Below are 17,324 nucleotides of genomic sequence, written 5' to 3'. Positions count from 1 at the left end.
AAGCTGGTTTGCTTCACAAACGTGCCAAATCAACTTTAATTGCTGGTATACAATTAAATTCCACCCACAAAAACAGTACAATCTGAACCCAACCGCTCTAAACTTTGGACCTTGAGGATGTCACGCAACTTAACCCTACTTGGTTTTACAAAGGCAGCTGGTAGGCTAGAACCAATGAAATCAGAGCAGATGAATTAGTCCCAGGTGAGTTGCACTGCAAAGCCAGCAGAACAGAATTGAGAAGTGATTCCTAACACAGCTTAATGCAGAGTAAGTCAAATGAATGAGGGAGAAATGAGCACATAAAGCTATTGCTAGTCGATTGAGGTGGGGAGAGGGAGGTGTAGCTTAGGATACATAGGAGAACATGCATCTTGTCTGTCACAGTATGGCATGGTCATTTGCTCCCATCTGTTAAGGATCCAGGCATGGCTGCAACAGCAGCCAAGATAGGTAGGAGCTTTCTTCCCAAGCCATAAGGCAAATGAAATATACCCACTGCCTTGCTTGTTGCTTATCTGCCTCTTTTTATAAGGCTTGAGAGAAAGCGTGCAGTTCATCCAGGCTGTGCCAATGCTTCATCCACATACAAAGAGAGAGAAACAGTGGGCATAATCCAGCCGCATGTAACCATGTAGGGGGTCCCACTGATTTCAATTAAAGTAAAGGTAAAGGTACCCCTGCCCGTACGGGCCAGTCTTGACAGACTCTGGGGTTGTGCGCCCATCTCACTTAAGAGGCCAGGGGCCAGCGCTGTCCGGAGACACTTCCGGGTCACGTGGCCAGCGTGACATCGCTGCTCTGGCAAGCCAGAGCCGCACACGGAAACGCCGTTTACCTTCCCGCTGGTAAGCGGTCCCTATTTATCTACTTGCACCCGGAGGTGCTTTCGAACTGCTAGGTTGGCAGGCGCTGGGACCGAGCAGCGGGAGCGCACCCCGCCGCAGGGATTCGAACCGCCGACCTTTCGATCGGCAAGTCCTAGGCGCTGAGGCTTTAACCCACAGCGCCACCTGCGTCCCCTACTGATTTCAATTACCATACAGCAAAGACTTGTTTACTACTCCAATTGAAACTAATTATATAACAAAGTGCTTCTGTTAGGTTGGATTGGGCCCTGTTTGCCGATTTTCATATGACTGTTCATTGAAATGTATGCATGCTTAAGTGTTTTCCCTTAGTTAGCATTGAATGTGAGCAATAAATGTAAGTAACTAATAGGAAAAAGAGAAGGGTGAGGGAAATACACAGTTGGCACCAGCAGTTGTCATCACCTGGTACCTGCTTAGGTCCATATCCTACCGGGGGGGTATGTGTGTGTACCGTTGACCCCAGTGCCCTCTTACCCAGCTCCTCCTTCTTGAAATTGCTTTCTGCTCAACTGTCCTCTCCAAGTGTCCAAATAGTATCAAGAGCAGGGAGGATTGTCAGTCTTCACTTGCCTTGGTTTCTCCTTCTGGGCAATGCTGCAGATTGGACTCACAAGGAGAGGGAAAAAGGGGCCATGGTGAAAGTGGCAAGGAGGACACAGTGTCACCGAGACCCCCTTCCCACTAAGGGAATCTTGTTCAAAGCTCCTCCTCAAGTTTTGGAGCCAGCAATGGACAATTCTACCTTCTTGCCAAAGTTCCAGGGGATTAGAACTAGCTGTGTTGCAGATGGACAATAAAACTACTGGTATGACCATATCCAGTGGCTGTGTGCACACCATACTGGGAGCTGTAGTCTACAGGGTTATAATTCCCAGCACCCTTAACTACAGTCCCCATGATTCTTTGGGGGTGTCAGGTGCTATGTTTTAAATGTATGTCGTATACACAGTACCAGTAGTGGGGATGGAAATGTTGCACATCTAAAACATGTCAGTGTCCAGGACCTGTTGGCCCACCCATCTTCCTCCTGCCCTTTATGTACGCACAGGGATAATATTTCTGCAATATTGTATTCACAAATCTGAGAAATAGCTAGGAGGGCCAAGTACAGTATTCCGATAATTGCTTCCTGCCAAATTTGGAGGGAGGAGGGGGGGTTCAAGAGGAGGAGAGCTGGAGGGAAAGAATAAAACCCAGCTGTGAAAAGGCATTTCCCTGATAACAAACATAATCACATGAATTATGGACTTAATTCTCGCTTATTGTCCCAGTTTCAGATATTGTTTATCCAACAAGTGTACCGGATGAGCCTTCTCTCTTTCCTCCCCCACCCGCTACCCCATATCTCTGCCTCACACACGTCAGATTGTCTGGGGAAAAAGAGGAAGCATAACTGTGGGCAAATTGCAAGTTATGACAGCATTTAGCTGCAGACAGTGGTTTGGAAGAATAGTGATTTTCAGCCAAAGTGGAGGGCGGGGGGTGGAATCTATCTCCAGTTTTGCCACTGACTAACTAAATAACTCTGTGAGTGAGTTACTTCCCTTCTCTGTGATTCAGCTTCCTTGATATGGAAAAGAATGAAAATGCTTTGAGATGCAGACAAGAAGTGGTATGTGTGTCTTGGGCTACACCAGAGATCTTCACCACCTCATCCCATGTGGGATCTGCCTGAAACCCAGTATTGAGCCAGATGGACCAAAAGCCCAACTGGGTATAAGTCAAACCATTAGTTCATCTCACCCAGTACTGTCAGCACCGATTGGCAGAAGCTTTCCAGGGTTTCAGTCAGGGCTCTTCTCCTATCCTGGCCTGGAGATGCTGAGAATTGAACTTGGGACCTTCTGCTTGCAGAGCATCTACTGAGCTACTTCCCTTCCTGCTATCCAAAAGGAATTGCCAAGAGCATTGTCTAGGACAGAGAGGAACCCACACACATAGGCATTATTTTCTTCCAGGGCTGGGATGATGTGCCATCTGGCACCAAGGAGCCCTATCGTGAAAATAATGGAGAGGACTCACTACCACAGATTTCATTAAATCACAGAACTCATCGCTGGAAAGAGTTCCATGACTCAGAATGACTACTGTATCTTTCTGAGCCACAGGTTCCCATCCAAACACATTAGTGTGACTTGGGACTTAAGGTTATAATCTCAGTCTAGTGATCTGGATATATACAATATTTAGCACAGTGGGGAATTTACGTAAACAATAATTTGAAGAAAGGCACAACCAGCTCCATGAACTCTAGCCCAATAGTAATTATATATGCTGCTTCATGCCCGTTGAGATCCTTTGAGCTTCATCTTGGAAACCAGACTGAAATTTCAGCCTTGATTCCCATGCATGGCTTTCATCTCAAAATTATCAGCCCTTGATGGATAAATAGATAAACCCTATTCAGACTCACCTGAAAAGAGCATCACATAATTTTGGAGTCAAGCTTGTGCTGGGACAAATCTCAGAAGAGTGGAACATTCATGCTGGGAAAATCAGGTATGTTCTCCTTTTCTCAATCACTTATTTGCAAATACTGTGAAGCTGGATAGCCAATCGGTTTCCAGAAACACTAAGCCAACAACCTTCATGTGTGAGGATCATGTGGAACCAAACCCAGAGAGAGAGAGCAAGAGTGAATTTGCTACATTTCCCTGTAAGCTATAAAATCCAAGAAAGTACCCATATCCTGAATTTGGCAAGCTCACATTTGTGATTACTGCAATCAAAATAAGACTTGTTCTCTTATATGAAAGTCTGTAGTTTTATATCCCATATGTGTATTGGCTAGATGGGGTTAGGAAGAGGAATTTAACCCATACTAAAAGTATGTGTCCAAGGTGTCTAGATCTGAGCTCTGGCTGAAACTAACACCCTGGAGCACCTCTTTATTCCCTGTATGCTACCTCCCATGTTTCTGCTACAGTTATTCCTGAGTGAAATGACAATCCCTTGTTCTGATTAGTTAGAGACAACTCCCAACTCTAGACTGGGGAAGAACAGTACTCAGTGCTTGTGTAACAGATGAATGCAACTAATGGATGTAACCTAGAGTACTGGCCTGCTAATGGCCATTAAAACAACATTTGTGTTTAAAAGGGAACCTTGAAATCTTTTCAGTGTTCCATTCCACCTTTGGATGGCATGAACTATATGAAATTTAGATTGGATAGTTTTGGCCCATGAATTGAAATTTCAAGATTTGGTTTTTAAACCTGTTGGGCTTTGTCTTAACTTCGAATAGTATTTTGTTTGATTCTATATTTTATGATTATCTGTAAGCCACCTTTGGGGGCTATGCCTGAAAACATTTAAATAAACAGATAAGAAAATGTCTCAGGTTTAACTTCCATTTTATTTTAAAGAGCAGAATCCTGCATAACAGACCTGGGCTGGGAGAAACACAACCCTCTGCTTTATCCATGGGAGGCCACTGCCAGTCATAATAAACATTACTGAGCTAGATGGAACATTGACCTAATTCAGTGTAACTCGGCCCCACTTCTCATCCTTACTAAAACCAAAGCAATGTAGGAGAGTTAAAATGGTTGCAACTGAAGCATAGGCTTAGGCAAAACAGTTTTTATATAGTGAATTTTCATGCTTCACCACAAACTGAATTTTTGAAATTTAAATCTCACATCCTGTTAAGGTTGTGGGTTTCTTCCCCACCCCTTATTGGAGTTGTGTGTCATATTTGCTGTTAGATCAGAACGACTGATGTCAGACTCTTCACTGGTGTTGGTAACACAGCATGTGCATTAGGTTTATACAACTCCTTGATAGGGCTGAAACACAAACCAGTTGCAAGGTTTCTCTAGGCCAACGAAGGGGTAGAATCCGGATAATGGGCTGCTGCTTTGTGCTAATGGGACAGTTCATACTGTTCCTGAATGTAGCACAATTCTAATGTCACCTACTATGTAACAGACATTGCAGAGCCCATATGACAACAGTACTGCATCCACAATGAATGCAACACCTTTGTGAAGACCCTCAGTGCTTCAGACATGAAGCCGTTTGGCTGATCTGATGGGGTAGGTAGAAAAAGTGCATAGGAAAGGAACAGGCGCATGAGGTAGAATAACCTTGTCCAAGGTTATGGAGAAGCTCTGTATCAAAAATTGACTTCAAATGAATTGAATTTAAGACTTCAGTGTCAAAGTTCAGCACACTAGCTGCCTGCGTGCCACAAAGCACAGCACAGAAGCAAGTGCAAGAGGATCTTTGTTTCCCCCCGTCCGTATGCTGGAAAAACTCCTTGCAGCAGATAAACCCACCCAGCACCAAATTAAATGACTCCCCAGGCACCCCATTAAAACAACACAAGCCCTTGGCCGTGCCAGCCCTTTAAAAGAGAGTGGCGTTCATAATCCTCAATGCTCCCCATGGTGGCTTCACAGAAGCCACAGTGCTGTTACATAAGTAAACCCGGAAATTGTATATTTGTTTAAATTAGGTTCTGAAATTCCGAATCCCCGACTGTGCAGCTATAGATTTCACTCTGCTGCCGGCATTGATATTATTAGGAACAAGCAGCAGCAAAAGCCCGCACATACACAAGCCCTGAAATATTCTCTCTAGTTACCGGATAAATAATTCTATTCCAGGTGTGGGATTATCTTCAGAGCTTGTGAGCAGTAAGCGCCAAGCAAAATCAACAGGAATGTAAATCCTTGCTGTCAACATTCTGGTTCTTACTATTCTCAGAGAAACAAAGACAGTACCCCAACATATCAACAAGGAAGGTAAGAAGAAAATAGAAACCCTCCCCCATACTAGAGTATCACATGCATGCAAACATAAGTTCATAAGTATGCTTACAATGAACTAGAGCAACTAAACAGACCTCTTGTTTATTCTAGTGATATGTGAATAAAATGTAATGTTGAAAACCATTTGGAAGGGCTTTGTATGCAACAGTGTAGAAACCAATTAGTATGGCTAGACCTGAGTTTTATTTGGGCCAATGCTAACCGTTTAGTAATTTTGTACTAACATGATTTTTAAAAAATGAGAAATGTTAATTTCCATTTATGTAGGTTTTATCTCATCTTGATGGGTTTGTATTGGTGTGTTAGATCAGAGACAGAAATGGAAACATCTCCAATAAACAGATGAAGCTAGCAAATGGCGTATACTTCTGGGTACATGCATGATCTGACTTTGTGGCTAAACTAAGTCACGTCACTCTGCTCTCTGTGGTCTGTTTGAGTATAGGGAGGGGGATTGTAGAGCAAATGCTTTATATACAGAAGGTCCCAGGTTCGATCCTTGGTCTCTCAAGAGACAATGCCTTAATAGGACATGGTGAAAAGAAAGAACGCTGAATGAAACCCAAAAGAATTGCTGCACTATACTAACTAAACTACCAGATTAGATAGACAAATAGTATGGCACTGTTTGAGGCAACTTCCTATATTTCCCATTAAGCTGACTGTCCATTTAGCCCAGTATATGCTACTCAAACCTATCCATTCTTAAGGAAATCAGCCCTGAGTGCTCACTGGAAGGAGAGATCCTGAAGCTGAGACTCCAATACTTTGGCCACCTCATGAGAAGAGAAGACTCCCTGGAAAAGACTCTGATGTTGGGAAAGATTGAGGGCACAAGGAGAAGGGGACGGTAGAGGACGAGATGGTTGGACAGTGTTCTCGAAGCTACCAGCATGAGTTTGACCAAACTGTGGGAGACAGTGGAAGACAGGAGTGCCTGGGGTGCTCTGGTCCATGGGGTCAAAAGAGTCGGACACAATTAAATGACTAAAGAACAACAACAACAACAAATGCTACTTTGAATGACAGCATTTTAGGCTGAGACTCACAGCTCTGCTATCTAAGGCCTTTTAGCTGGAGATGCTGGGCATCCCACATGTGAAACTTGTGCTCTGCTATTGAGCTATGATGCCTTCGGCATTTTATAACTGCTCAATTCATGGCAGTTCTATACAGATTTACATACATGCAAAGAAATGTATGATGAGACTCTGGGTGGGGTTATCTTCCACTTAAAAGGAGGCAATTTGTACAAACTGTTCAGAGTGTTGAATATATAAAAGAAAGGTAAAGGGACCCCTGACCATTAGGTCCAGTCATGGCCGACTCTGGGGTTGCGACGCTCATCTCGCTTTAGCAGCCCAGGGAGCCGGCGTACAGCTTCCAGGTCATGTGGCCAGCATGACTAAGTCGCTTCTGGCGAACCAGAGCAGCGCACGGAAATGCTGTTTACCTTCCTGCCAGAGTGGTGCCTATTTATCTACTTGTACTTTGATGTGCTTTCAAACTGCTAGGTTGGCAGGAGCAGGGACCGAGCAACGGGAGCTCATCCCGTTGCGGGGCTTCGAACCGCCGACCTTCTGATCGGCAAGCCCTAGGCTCTGTGGTTTAACCCACAGCACCACCCGCGTCCCGTTGAATATATAGATCTGTATAATAATAAGAATTAGAAGAATTAGTAGCTTAGCTTAGAAGGGAAATAAATGTGACAACACTGGTCTAGGCAGTACACACATCAAAATAAGCTTGTAAAAACTGTATTTTTATATATATAAATACTATGGAAAACATGCTTGCAAGCACAGGAACTGAAACCTATATACCTTTTAAGATTTGTACTTGCTCATCTGTGAGTAAACTATGAACAAGTTACTCAATTACATTCTAGTTCCCTGTTGGTCAGTAATGGTATGATAATTAATTGACATGCTAACTAAGCAACAGGGAAGGGAACATGTGGACCTCCAGATCTTGCTGGACTCCCAGCAGCCCCAGCATCTGACCTTGCAATGGACAACAACTTCTGGAGCCACCATCCCTGGTATAGAGCCCATACACTGCATGAGGCATAGTCCTTTGCCCTGATTTCCGAGGTCTGGCATTGGGATAGATACTCTGATCAAGGATAAATGCCAAGGATCTGTTACTAGGCACTGTGTAGAGTCACATGATCCATCAGGCAGACATAATCATGCTATTCTGAACACTTTGAGATTTGAATCTGCACCCATTCTATTGGGAGCTGAAGTGGAGGCAGGTGGGAATGCTTCCATGCTTGGCAATATGGGTGTCTTGTACTCAGATCATTGGTAATGGCAACACCCCCGACTGAAGTGTTTTCTATGCATCTGTTTCCCAAGAAGCAGAGGGCTGATGAGCATATCTGCTCACAGAGCACAGTATGACCTCTTCAATAATAATTTAATGTAAATGTGTACCTGGGAAAGTGACTTTCTTCCTACTCAGTTCTCAGCCCTGCTTTTCCATTTCAGAGCAGTGGCAGATCACTGATTAATTCAAGCTTCTTTAATAACCTCTCTGTTTGGATGAAACAAGCTGTCTTGTTTTCTTTTATTCTTAACACTGACTCTTGCTTCTTTGCTAAGGATGTTCCTGTCATTAAAAAAAACAAAACCATTTTCTCTTCCCCAGCCATGCTAACAGGGTGGAGGATGCAGCTGATGAGAGTTCCACATGATAGTGATTGCCATGAGAAATGGGCTGGATGTAGACAGGGAGGACCAGCCAGTGTGATGATATAATGAGGCCCTTAAGCATCATTCAGCTCTGAGAGGATTGGCAGCCTGGAATGAAGTCTCATTTTCTTCCCTCTTGCCAGATCTCACTTATCTTGCAAGACTTTGGTGTAGAAGGTTCTATATAAAGATGGCCATTGCCAGGCTTGCCTAACACTATGCTTTACTCTCTAACCCCATAGCAGTATAGATACAACTTGCTGTGATGGTGGGTATCATAAGAACATGAGAACCCTGTGGGAACAGGCCAAAAGCCCATTTTGTCAAACAGTCTGTTCCCACAGTGGCCAAGTAGGTGCCTATGAGAAGCCCACAAGCAGGACATGAGCACAACAATCTTTCTTGCACATCTTTCCCAGCAACTGGCATTCAGAGGCATACTGACATTGTACAGGTATCATGACTAGCCTACGATAGCTTTATCCTCCATGAATTTGTCTCATCTATTTAAAGCTGTCCAAGTTAGAAGCCTAGTTACATCTTCAGCCAGATACCTAGACTAAACTTTATATATATATTGACCAAGGTCAAAATGCAGAGCTAGGTAGTGGGGAAAGACTAAACTATAAAACACTGGTGTAGACCTAGCTTTCAGTTCAAGCTCAGTGTAGGCTCAGCTTTATGTCTAAAGAGCATGCTACTATTCCCAGAACACCATTCCTCCTTAAATTCAGCCACGTATTTCCCTTGGTCTGCCACAGCAAGAACTTGGCTTTGCTTGTGACACTGGTGCAAAGCAAACAGGACATGGCTCAGGGTTCAACTAACCTGGTGTGCTAGCAGAAGCCAGTGCATGGGCTCCTGCTAATGCAATGAGGCTTCCTCTGCTCTTCTCCCACACACCCCATGTTTCCCTCAAATCCACTCCGGAGAGTCACAAGAACCCCCAGAAGAGTACATGAAAGGAGATGAGGGTGCTCATTCCACCTGGCAGTCTGATGGAATCACCAGAAGAGGGTGATGTTGAATTCCTCCTATGGTAGGGTTGCCATAGGTCAGGAATTTCCCGGAAATAGACACGATTCAGCTGTCCGGGCAGAAATCACTGGTTTTTCACTTTTTGAAATGTGGCAACCTTGTCCCATGGTGTTACGCCAGCAGCTCCTTGTATGTTCACTTTTGCTGTGCAGTGGCTCATAGAATGAGATCTTAAGGAACTTTTTAATTGCAATAGTGAGTAAAAAACAGACACCCCCCCCATGGTATCTGACACTGTGGCGAACCAAGTAAAATGCATCCCCAGCAATGTGCATACAATGTAAAAATGAACAAGTGCTGTTCCAGCATTCAAATGGCAGGATACCAATCCGGGACCAGCTTTTCCTCCCTCTCAGTGTAATGCAAGGGTCTGTGACCTTTTATTTTTGCAATCTTTCTTCTCTGGTGTTTGTCCCTTGACACAAGCCAAGCACTTCATTTCTACCTGGCAGCAATAGACTGTTTCTGGTTCCAGTACAGAAAAAGGAAATGCAATTACACATGAGGGACTTAGGGAGACCTACTGTGACAAAATTTGACACTCTTGCTCAATTAAATACAAAACCTTCCTGATTTTCATATTACAACCAGCATTTTTGAAGGTGGAATACCAGTAAATAACTCGAAATACATTTTATGCAAAGCAATGAAAACGAAAGCCCTAACTTATGGTTAACACTGTAAGGGCCTTTGCTGGAGCAGGATATGGTCCAAAGGTGCATGATGCAACAAGCCTGTGAAACTAGACCGGATCTGTCAATGCCTGGATGCAACCCCACACATGTTGTTCAGAGAGCCATTATGGAAAAAAGGGGTTCCATGATCTCTTTGTCACATTTTAGTGTGACCAAGAAATGGATGGGGAACATGCCAGTGTTTCTTAAATTTGGGCTCCATTCTAAATAAACTGTAGTTTAATATGACATCTGAACTGGGCCAGTGCCTCTTGATGTGCATTCTCAAGAGAACAGCTCCCACGTATTTTCTGGTGCGCAATGTCTACCGAATTCAGTCTCCACACAGGTGGAGCAGCTCTCTGAAAGGGCTCAAAATACAGGCCTGCAACAAGGTTTCTCCTACCTAGTCAAAGGGAAATGGGGGTAGAGTGGGGAAAGAATCCAGAGGTTGGGTTGTAATTAAAGGGACAGCATACACTTTATTCCCTGTGCCTGAAGACGACAGAGCTGCCATTTAGTCCTACAGGCTAAAGTTGAACATTGTTCTTGTCTCACAGTTCAGACTCTGACATTGGATGGTCTGGGATCTGCTAAGTGGGACCACTATTTCCTACATTTGTCTCAAAGAAAGCAAGTGTGGGAATGTTAGCTCCATTTCAGTCTTTTGTCAGTTTCTAAGCTGCTTTGGCCTGTAGAGCCACTGAGTCATTTCCTTCCTACATCTAGCCCTAGAAACTGAATCCAGGATAGCCTGGGATGCTGATAAATCTTTCTGAACCTGCATATTTGTTCATGGGGCTGTTCTTTACAGGAACACAGGAAAACCTGCCTCATTCCAAAATGCCTAGAACACTTCTCCCATCCTGTTGCTTAGTCAAAACTCACTTGCTTTTAGAGCCAACAGTCCACATTATGTAATTTTGCTGAACTTTGCCAGTACATGAAGAAGAAGTGTGTGTGTGTGTGTGTCTGTGCTGCCTCCACTACCACAGCTCAAATGACAGTAGTGATGGTCCTGTGTCAGTGTTTGGCATATTTATCTGGAGAATTCTATTTTTAATGCAAGCCTACCCAGGCGTTTAGTATTTTTAGTATTTTTGAAGAGTTATAAAATCCCCAGTGTTGCACAGACAAAAATAATAACCATCATAATAAAGTTTAGATAGGAAAAACTGATCCACAAGAAGAAAGGTAGTTTGATAATGAGACAATTTAGCATGTTGTTATCTACAGTTGGTGCTTATCACAGAACTGAGAAGGAATCGTTTGGGGATGACCGCATCTATGAGTCAGTATTTTGTGAGTTTTCTTATTTCATTTTTTCATCATTAAAAACAAATTTAAACAAACAGAGGAAGGAACTAGTGTCAGATGTGTTAGAGGATGTTTGTTTTCAAACATACAGTCATTTACTGGCTAAATTAATGCTGATGCAAAAACATTCTAGTATGCAGTAGTTAATTGTTACAGAGAAAACTTCTGGCACAAAAACCTGCCTAGAAGCTATACATTCTGATTTGAGAAACCTCTAATTTCTGAGCTATGGTTACTCAATGGTGATGGAAGTACACTCTGCATGTGCCCAGAGATAACTTCCTTTATTATTAGATGCTATGTGGGAGCTGTGAGTAGCCTGAGAACACTTTATGGTGTAGCATTGCTGAAACTAAACAAGTGTGGACCTGGTCATGCTTTTGACAGCAAGGCACTGCACATCCCACCTAAGATGTGTCCATCTAAAAGTAGGATGCAGGTTTGTTTGTTTATTTTTAATCATGACCTTACATGTTCCCTGGCTTTCAAAACCAATTCAAGACCTTAGCCCTTGCTTAAATTAAAATATCTGCTGTTGTTCGGGCTCAAGTTCTAAAACAAAAAGTGGTAGTGCTGGATGAGTGCAAAGCTATAAAGACTTGAACAATTAAAGTTCTGAAAACTGGTGGGGAGAGGAGAGTTTCCTGCTTGTCACTACTGATGTCATAGTTGCAGAAGCTGTCTTCAGCACTTATATATATGTTCTGCAGCCCAGTTCAACCTCACTTGCACAACCTGATTCTGTGCAATAGAAGAATTGTTGTTCCTTAGTAACAAAATACTATGTTTTCAGTGCTGAGAAAATGCAGGGAACAAAAATGTGTAACAAATGTGTAACGACTGATGTCCACATCTCTTATGGTGCTGTAATTTATGGCACTTTTATTCTGCTCTTCCTTCAGAAATCTCAGTTGTGGCTCACACAGGCAGGCAGCCTCCCACCCCTGGCAAGAACCAGTCAAAGACCTGCTTAAATTTAAACAACACAGCAGCATAATACACCCTCAAATCAATCCCTAGGAGTCCTTTATGTCTATTCTCTGCTGCACACAGATGTGGTAGTTTCTAGCTTCTGTGGGCTGCACAGGCCATTTTCTCCTAATGGAGACAAAATTTCCAAAGTACTTAGCAGAGCTTTTTGAAGATGTGGCTACTAAATGTCAATTATAAGGGCCCCTTAAATCTGAAAACCAGAGTACTATAATCTTTTAAAAACCAACTTAAGCCTAGATTCCTTTTCAGAGGTGGGCTGGGGGTTGGGAAGACAAAAATACCAACTACTGCCTCTTGAAAACTAGATGAAGAGTGGTAAAATTTAGGCCAAAAAATAAAATAAAAATCAATCGGGGTTTCTAAACTTAAAAAGAAAAGAAATAAACTTCACACTGGTCCACTATCCCTATGGCATATTCTACTTATTTATCCATTTTTGAACAAATACTGAAACAGGCTTTGGAGTCCTTAAACAGCAGCTGTCTTTGCATCTTCCCAAAAATTTGTTCTGGTGCTTTGCAGCCTGGGCTGCCACAATGTGTGACCACCTCCAAGTCAGAGAATTTATTTGGTGGAACTGATGCACTAGAATTGCCCATGCCATGTGATTTCTATGCTTTGAAAGGCTGCATTGCACAAGCCCTTCTATCAGAACATTATTACACAGAGAGCAACCAAGCAAATAAGAACTCCTAGGCTTGCTCTTTAACTGGGTTCGCAGGCTCTCTGCCATTGCTACACAGCTTTAAAGCTGACATGGACCAGTCTTGGCATCTATCAGCCCAGGCAGATTGTAGCAGCACACTGAGCTTTGCAAGCTTCATGTTTCCAGAGGCTCCCAGGTTGATTCTAGATCGAGGGTAATGGCTGGAAAAAAGGCCTTCCGCAATATTAGGTCTACCATTGCAATGATATCAAAGATGCAGCCCAAGTATCTACAGGATTTCCTAGCTCAGGCTCTTTCCACTGAAACATTTGGTAATGAGGATGAAAGTTGTGAGTACGGGGGTGGGGGGATTTATGGAATAATTGTGAGTCCTCTACTGGTGGTTACCATAAACCACATTTAGCACTTTCCAAAAGTTTGCCTTGAAGGATACCCTCAGGGATGCAGCTGGACTTTTGTGTGATGAGGAATGTGCTGGTGAACTTGTCTAGGACAGCACAGTGTTGTCCATTTGGACACTTCACCCTGTGTGTTGCATGAAGGCCATAAATATGATCCAGGCTGTATCAGGGGCAAGGCTCAAAACAAATATAATTATGGCACTGACTTCCTGGAGCAGTGTTCTGGGTCCTTGGAATACAAACTTGTTGTTGCACTACAAATCCTATCATCTTCAACCAGCTTAGCTAATGGCCAGGGATTATGGGAGTTGTAGTTAAACAACACCTGGGGACTCAAGGTTCAAGATGGTAAAAAGAGGGTTATCCTTGGGTAACATGGCATTCTTCCCTTTTGCAGTGATTAGCACTGTGTGATGCATGCACTAAGTCAAGTTCAACTCCCTGTCTACACATTACAGTCCACTATGGGCTTTGATAAATCTCCTGGTTTTGCTTTTCAGTTGAGACTTCAAAAAACAGGGCATTTGGCTTGGTGGGTCACAAGTTGTGCAGGCCTACAACACAGCAATATTTAATACATCATTTATGTCAGTTAAAGGGAGCGTGCTTTGGCTGCTGTCCCCTTGCCTCTCCATGGCAATGATGATGCCACCGACATTAAGGTCTCATTAGCAACCTGGTACACCTGCACTAGAGCCATTAAAACATGCCCTGCATTTCTCCGGCACTCTATGTCTAAGTGCGGTAGGTTATCTGAACAGCACTAAAATGCATTAAAGAAAAGATGGGGATGTTCACACTGTTAAAAGAAAACATTACAGCTGAACAGGAGCAGGGAGGAATGGATTGAAGAGTGTGAGCTGTTCATCATAATTCAATGCTGTTTACTCAGAAGTACATCCTCACTGTGTTTATTGAGGTTTACTCACAGTTAAGTGTGCATAAGATTGCAACCTTAGTGATAATCACACCGAGGCTGAATGACAGACTTTATTTCCATACATCTGTCCTTGGGGAACATGCAAAAGACCACCACCCAAGGACATATATAGCAGTCTTAGGTCCTCTAAACTGCTACAGTCCATTCCATTCATGAACTGTATAGAGGTGGCAGTATTTTTGCTCCTGATGCTGGCTAAATAAATTTCCCTTCAATTTACTCTCCTCTGAGAATAGTAGCTACTGCTCTGGGATTCAACAGCATTTTAAAGAAGTCTGCTATGGGGACCAGATGCCATTAATTCCCAGAGACACTCACACAGGGCTTCAGAGGCTAATTATTCTGGATGTAGATACATCCCATGCTTAGCACAGTGAGGTTTGGAACAAAATAGTAAATCTGTTGCTGCATGCCTAGACCCTGTGTGACCATGTCTTTCTGAGCCTTCCACTTTTAGGGCAAAGATCAAAGTAGAGTGGTAGGAATAAATGTTGAGGTGCTAACCTGACTGCCTTTTGGTTAACCACAGGGCTGACCTATGAGAAGCGGAAGACTTTGTTTGGTAAATCTCATTGACCCGATGTCACTTTCAGGTCAAGTTCATCTAACCGTAACAGATCAGATCAATGAGATCTACTGAATGTGTTTCCACTTCCCATGGGCGAAGCTCTGGGTTCATTTGGAAAGTGGTAGAATTGACAGGTATGGATCTTTTCCTTCACTCTCTTAATGTGTCTCCCCTCCCCCCACCCGGATTCCACACAGACTATCCATTTACATAGCACTGAACAACTTTAGGTGAGAAAGAAGGATTTCCAACTTCAGAGGGACCCCCATTTTCCAGTTTATTTTCAACGTTTGTATTTCACTTTTCAAACAATATCCTCCAAAGCAGTTAATGCCAATTTAAAAAGAGTGGGGAGCTGCCATCAGGCTTAGAAAGACAAAGGCAGATAAGGAAAGGGGACTTAGGGAGAAAGGTAGAAGAGGAAGATCAGTTCAGGTGTTACTTACTGAAGAGGCAAGGCAAACCTCTACTGGATTTTATAGGATTCCCTGATTACAAATAAGGTAACTGACCAGTAATGAAATATAGAGAGTCTCAAGCAAGCATGCAAACCTCTCCCAGAGGCATTTGTTCCTAAAGAGATCACCTCTGGAAATAACCCGAATGATTTTTTCCAAGGTGAGTCAGCAGCGTCTTGCTAAGGCCTGTACATAACAGTGGTCAGCTTCCTTGAAAGCCTCTATATGTAGAACAGTTTGTGACTAAGCACTGCTCCCTGGAAGTTTCCTGTTTTTCTCAGCTTCCTGAAAACTGGTAAAGAGCAGTGGGAGTTTGGCTGCCTTATGCTGCTTGGTGCTTTAAGGGAGAAACACAAAAATTGGCTTCCCAGCAGCTGATAAGAACTGGTGCAATGTTGCAGCTAAGTGTGTGAGTGGGGTTTAACTCTCATCTCAGCTATGAATGTACTCAGTGGTTTTAGGCAAACCAATCTCTCTTGTAGACTCAGCACCCACCAATCTGTAGGGGGTATCATAATATCTACTTTACATGATTGTTGAGGGGTTTACTGTGATCATAACAGACCCTGTTTATATCCAAGTCAGGGTTTATGAGGGATAGAACAGTCGCAATCACAGGAGGAATGGGCCTGGGTAAGCATGGAGTATCATGTTCCAGAACATGGGTGTAGGATCCAAGCAAATTTCGTGGAAGCAGCTCAGGGGTGCAAGCAGTAAAGGAAGTCTCAGCTAGGACTTTGTGAATCCCTGATCTTGCTATAAATGCTCCCTATATTTCCACTATCATTGTCATGTTTTTCTCTCTGTTTTGGATGGTTCCTTGATCTGCTCTCCCTTGTGACCCACCATCAGCTCCCATATTTCAGCCTTGCTCCTGCATAGTACTTGTCCTCCATCCTAATCTACCTTTCCTATCCAATCACCCACCTGCTGTCCTTCATGAGTGGACCATTTTAACTCTTGCTGCAGGTATTAACACATTCAATAGTCTTGCCTGAATCCTTTGTTTCTTTTTCTTATAGTCTCATCTTAGTCCCGTTATCATCAGCCCTGATTCCACACCACAAAGCCCTTTACATCACCATTCTTTAACTTTGGGTCGCCGAATGTTGCTGGACTTCAACTCCAATCATCCCCAATCAATTTAGCCCACACATCACGGGGTACAAAGTTGAAGAGCATTGCCTTACACTGTTGGAAGAACTATGCCTTACACTATCACTAGATGCATTTTTACCCCATTAATATGGTGGCTGGAACAGTCATTTTCACATGTGTTCATTCATAAATTCATTCCATTTCTGCATTAATCAGAGGTGTTTTTTTAAATCTATACAAAAACAATAAATGCATATTTTCTCACAAATTACACATTTCTAAACATATTTTCTCTTAAAGTACACATTTCTAAATGTATTTGCCCCAAAAATATGCATTTTAATGTACAGTTTGGTTGTTGTTTTTTAAATCAAGAGCTGCATCTCAAAATTTGGAGAAATATAAAATATGTAGGGTAAATTGCATTCCAATCTGCACATTAGTCCAGGAGGTGCAGATCAGGTGAATTTGTATTGAAACTTGCAAAGAACAAAGCCCTCCTGCATACCTGTGAATGACACAGGAATCCCCCAGAAGCTCAAGACCAAGGCACCCCAATGTGAACATTGCTGATATTTTAAAAGCCCTATCTACTCTAGCTTTCAAATATTTATTGCAAAGAGCAGAGAGACGGGGTGAGAAAACAACACTATCACAAATTACAGTGATTTTCCCAAGAGCCAACTTTGAGTATTTGATAACCTTAGACCTCAGCTGCCTTTAGCAAGCTTGGGGAGTACAGACAGCCTCACTCCAGTAGTGCTTTGATGTTGCAAAAATAAAATAAAATAAATGTTTATCTCACACTCGCCCAGCCTCCCAGTCAC

The 17,324-nt window shown here is 43.0% G+C and overlaps 1 protein-coding gene across 3 annotated transcripts in view; it reads right to left on the bottom strand.

Moving 5' to 3' along the window:
• PLXNA2 (plexin A2) overlaps nucleotides 1-17,324 on the bottom strand; it is a 629,839-nt gene that overhangs the window by 379,739 nt on the left and 232,776 nt on the right. The gene's annotated exons all lie outside the window — the stretch shown is intronic.

The sequence above is a fragment of the Podarcis cretensis genome (genome assembly GCF_951804945.1).
Source record: "Podarcis cretensis genome assembly, chromosome: 6".
Classification (NCBI taxonomy): Eukaryota; Metazoa; Chordata; class Lepidosauria; order Squamata; family Lacertidae; genus Podarcis; species Podarcis cretensis.
The sequence above is the reverse complement of the archived record's forward strand: the minus strand, read 5'-3'. Positions and strand labels throughout refer to the sequence as shown.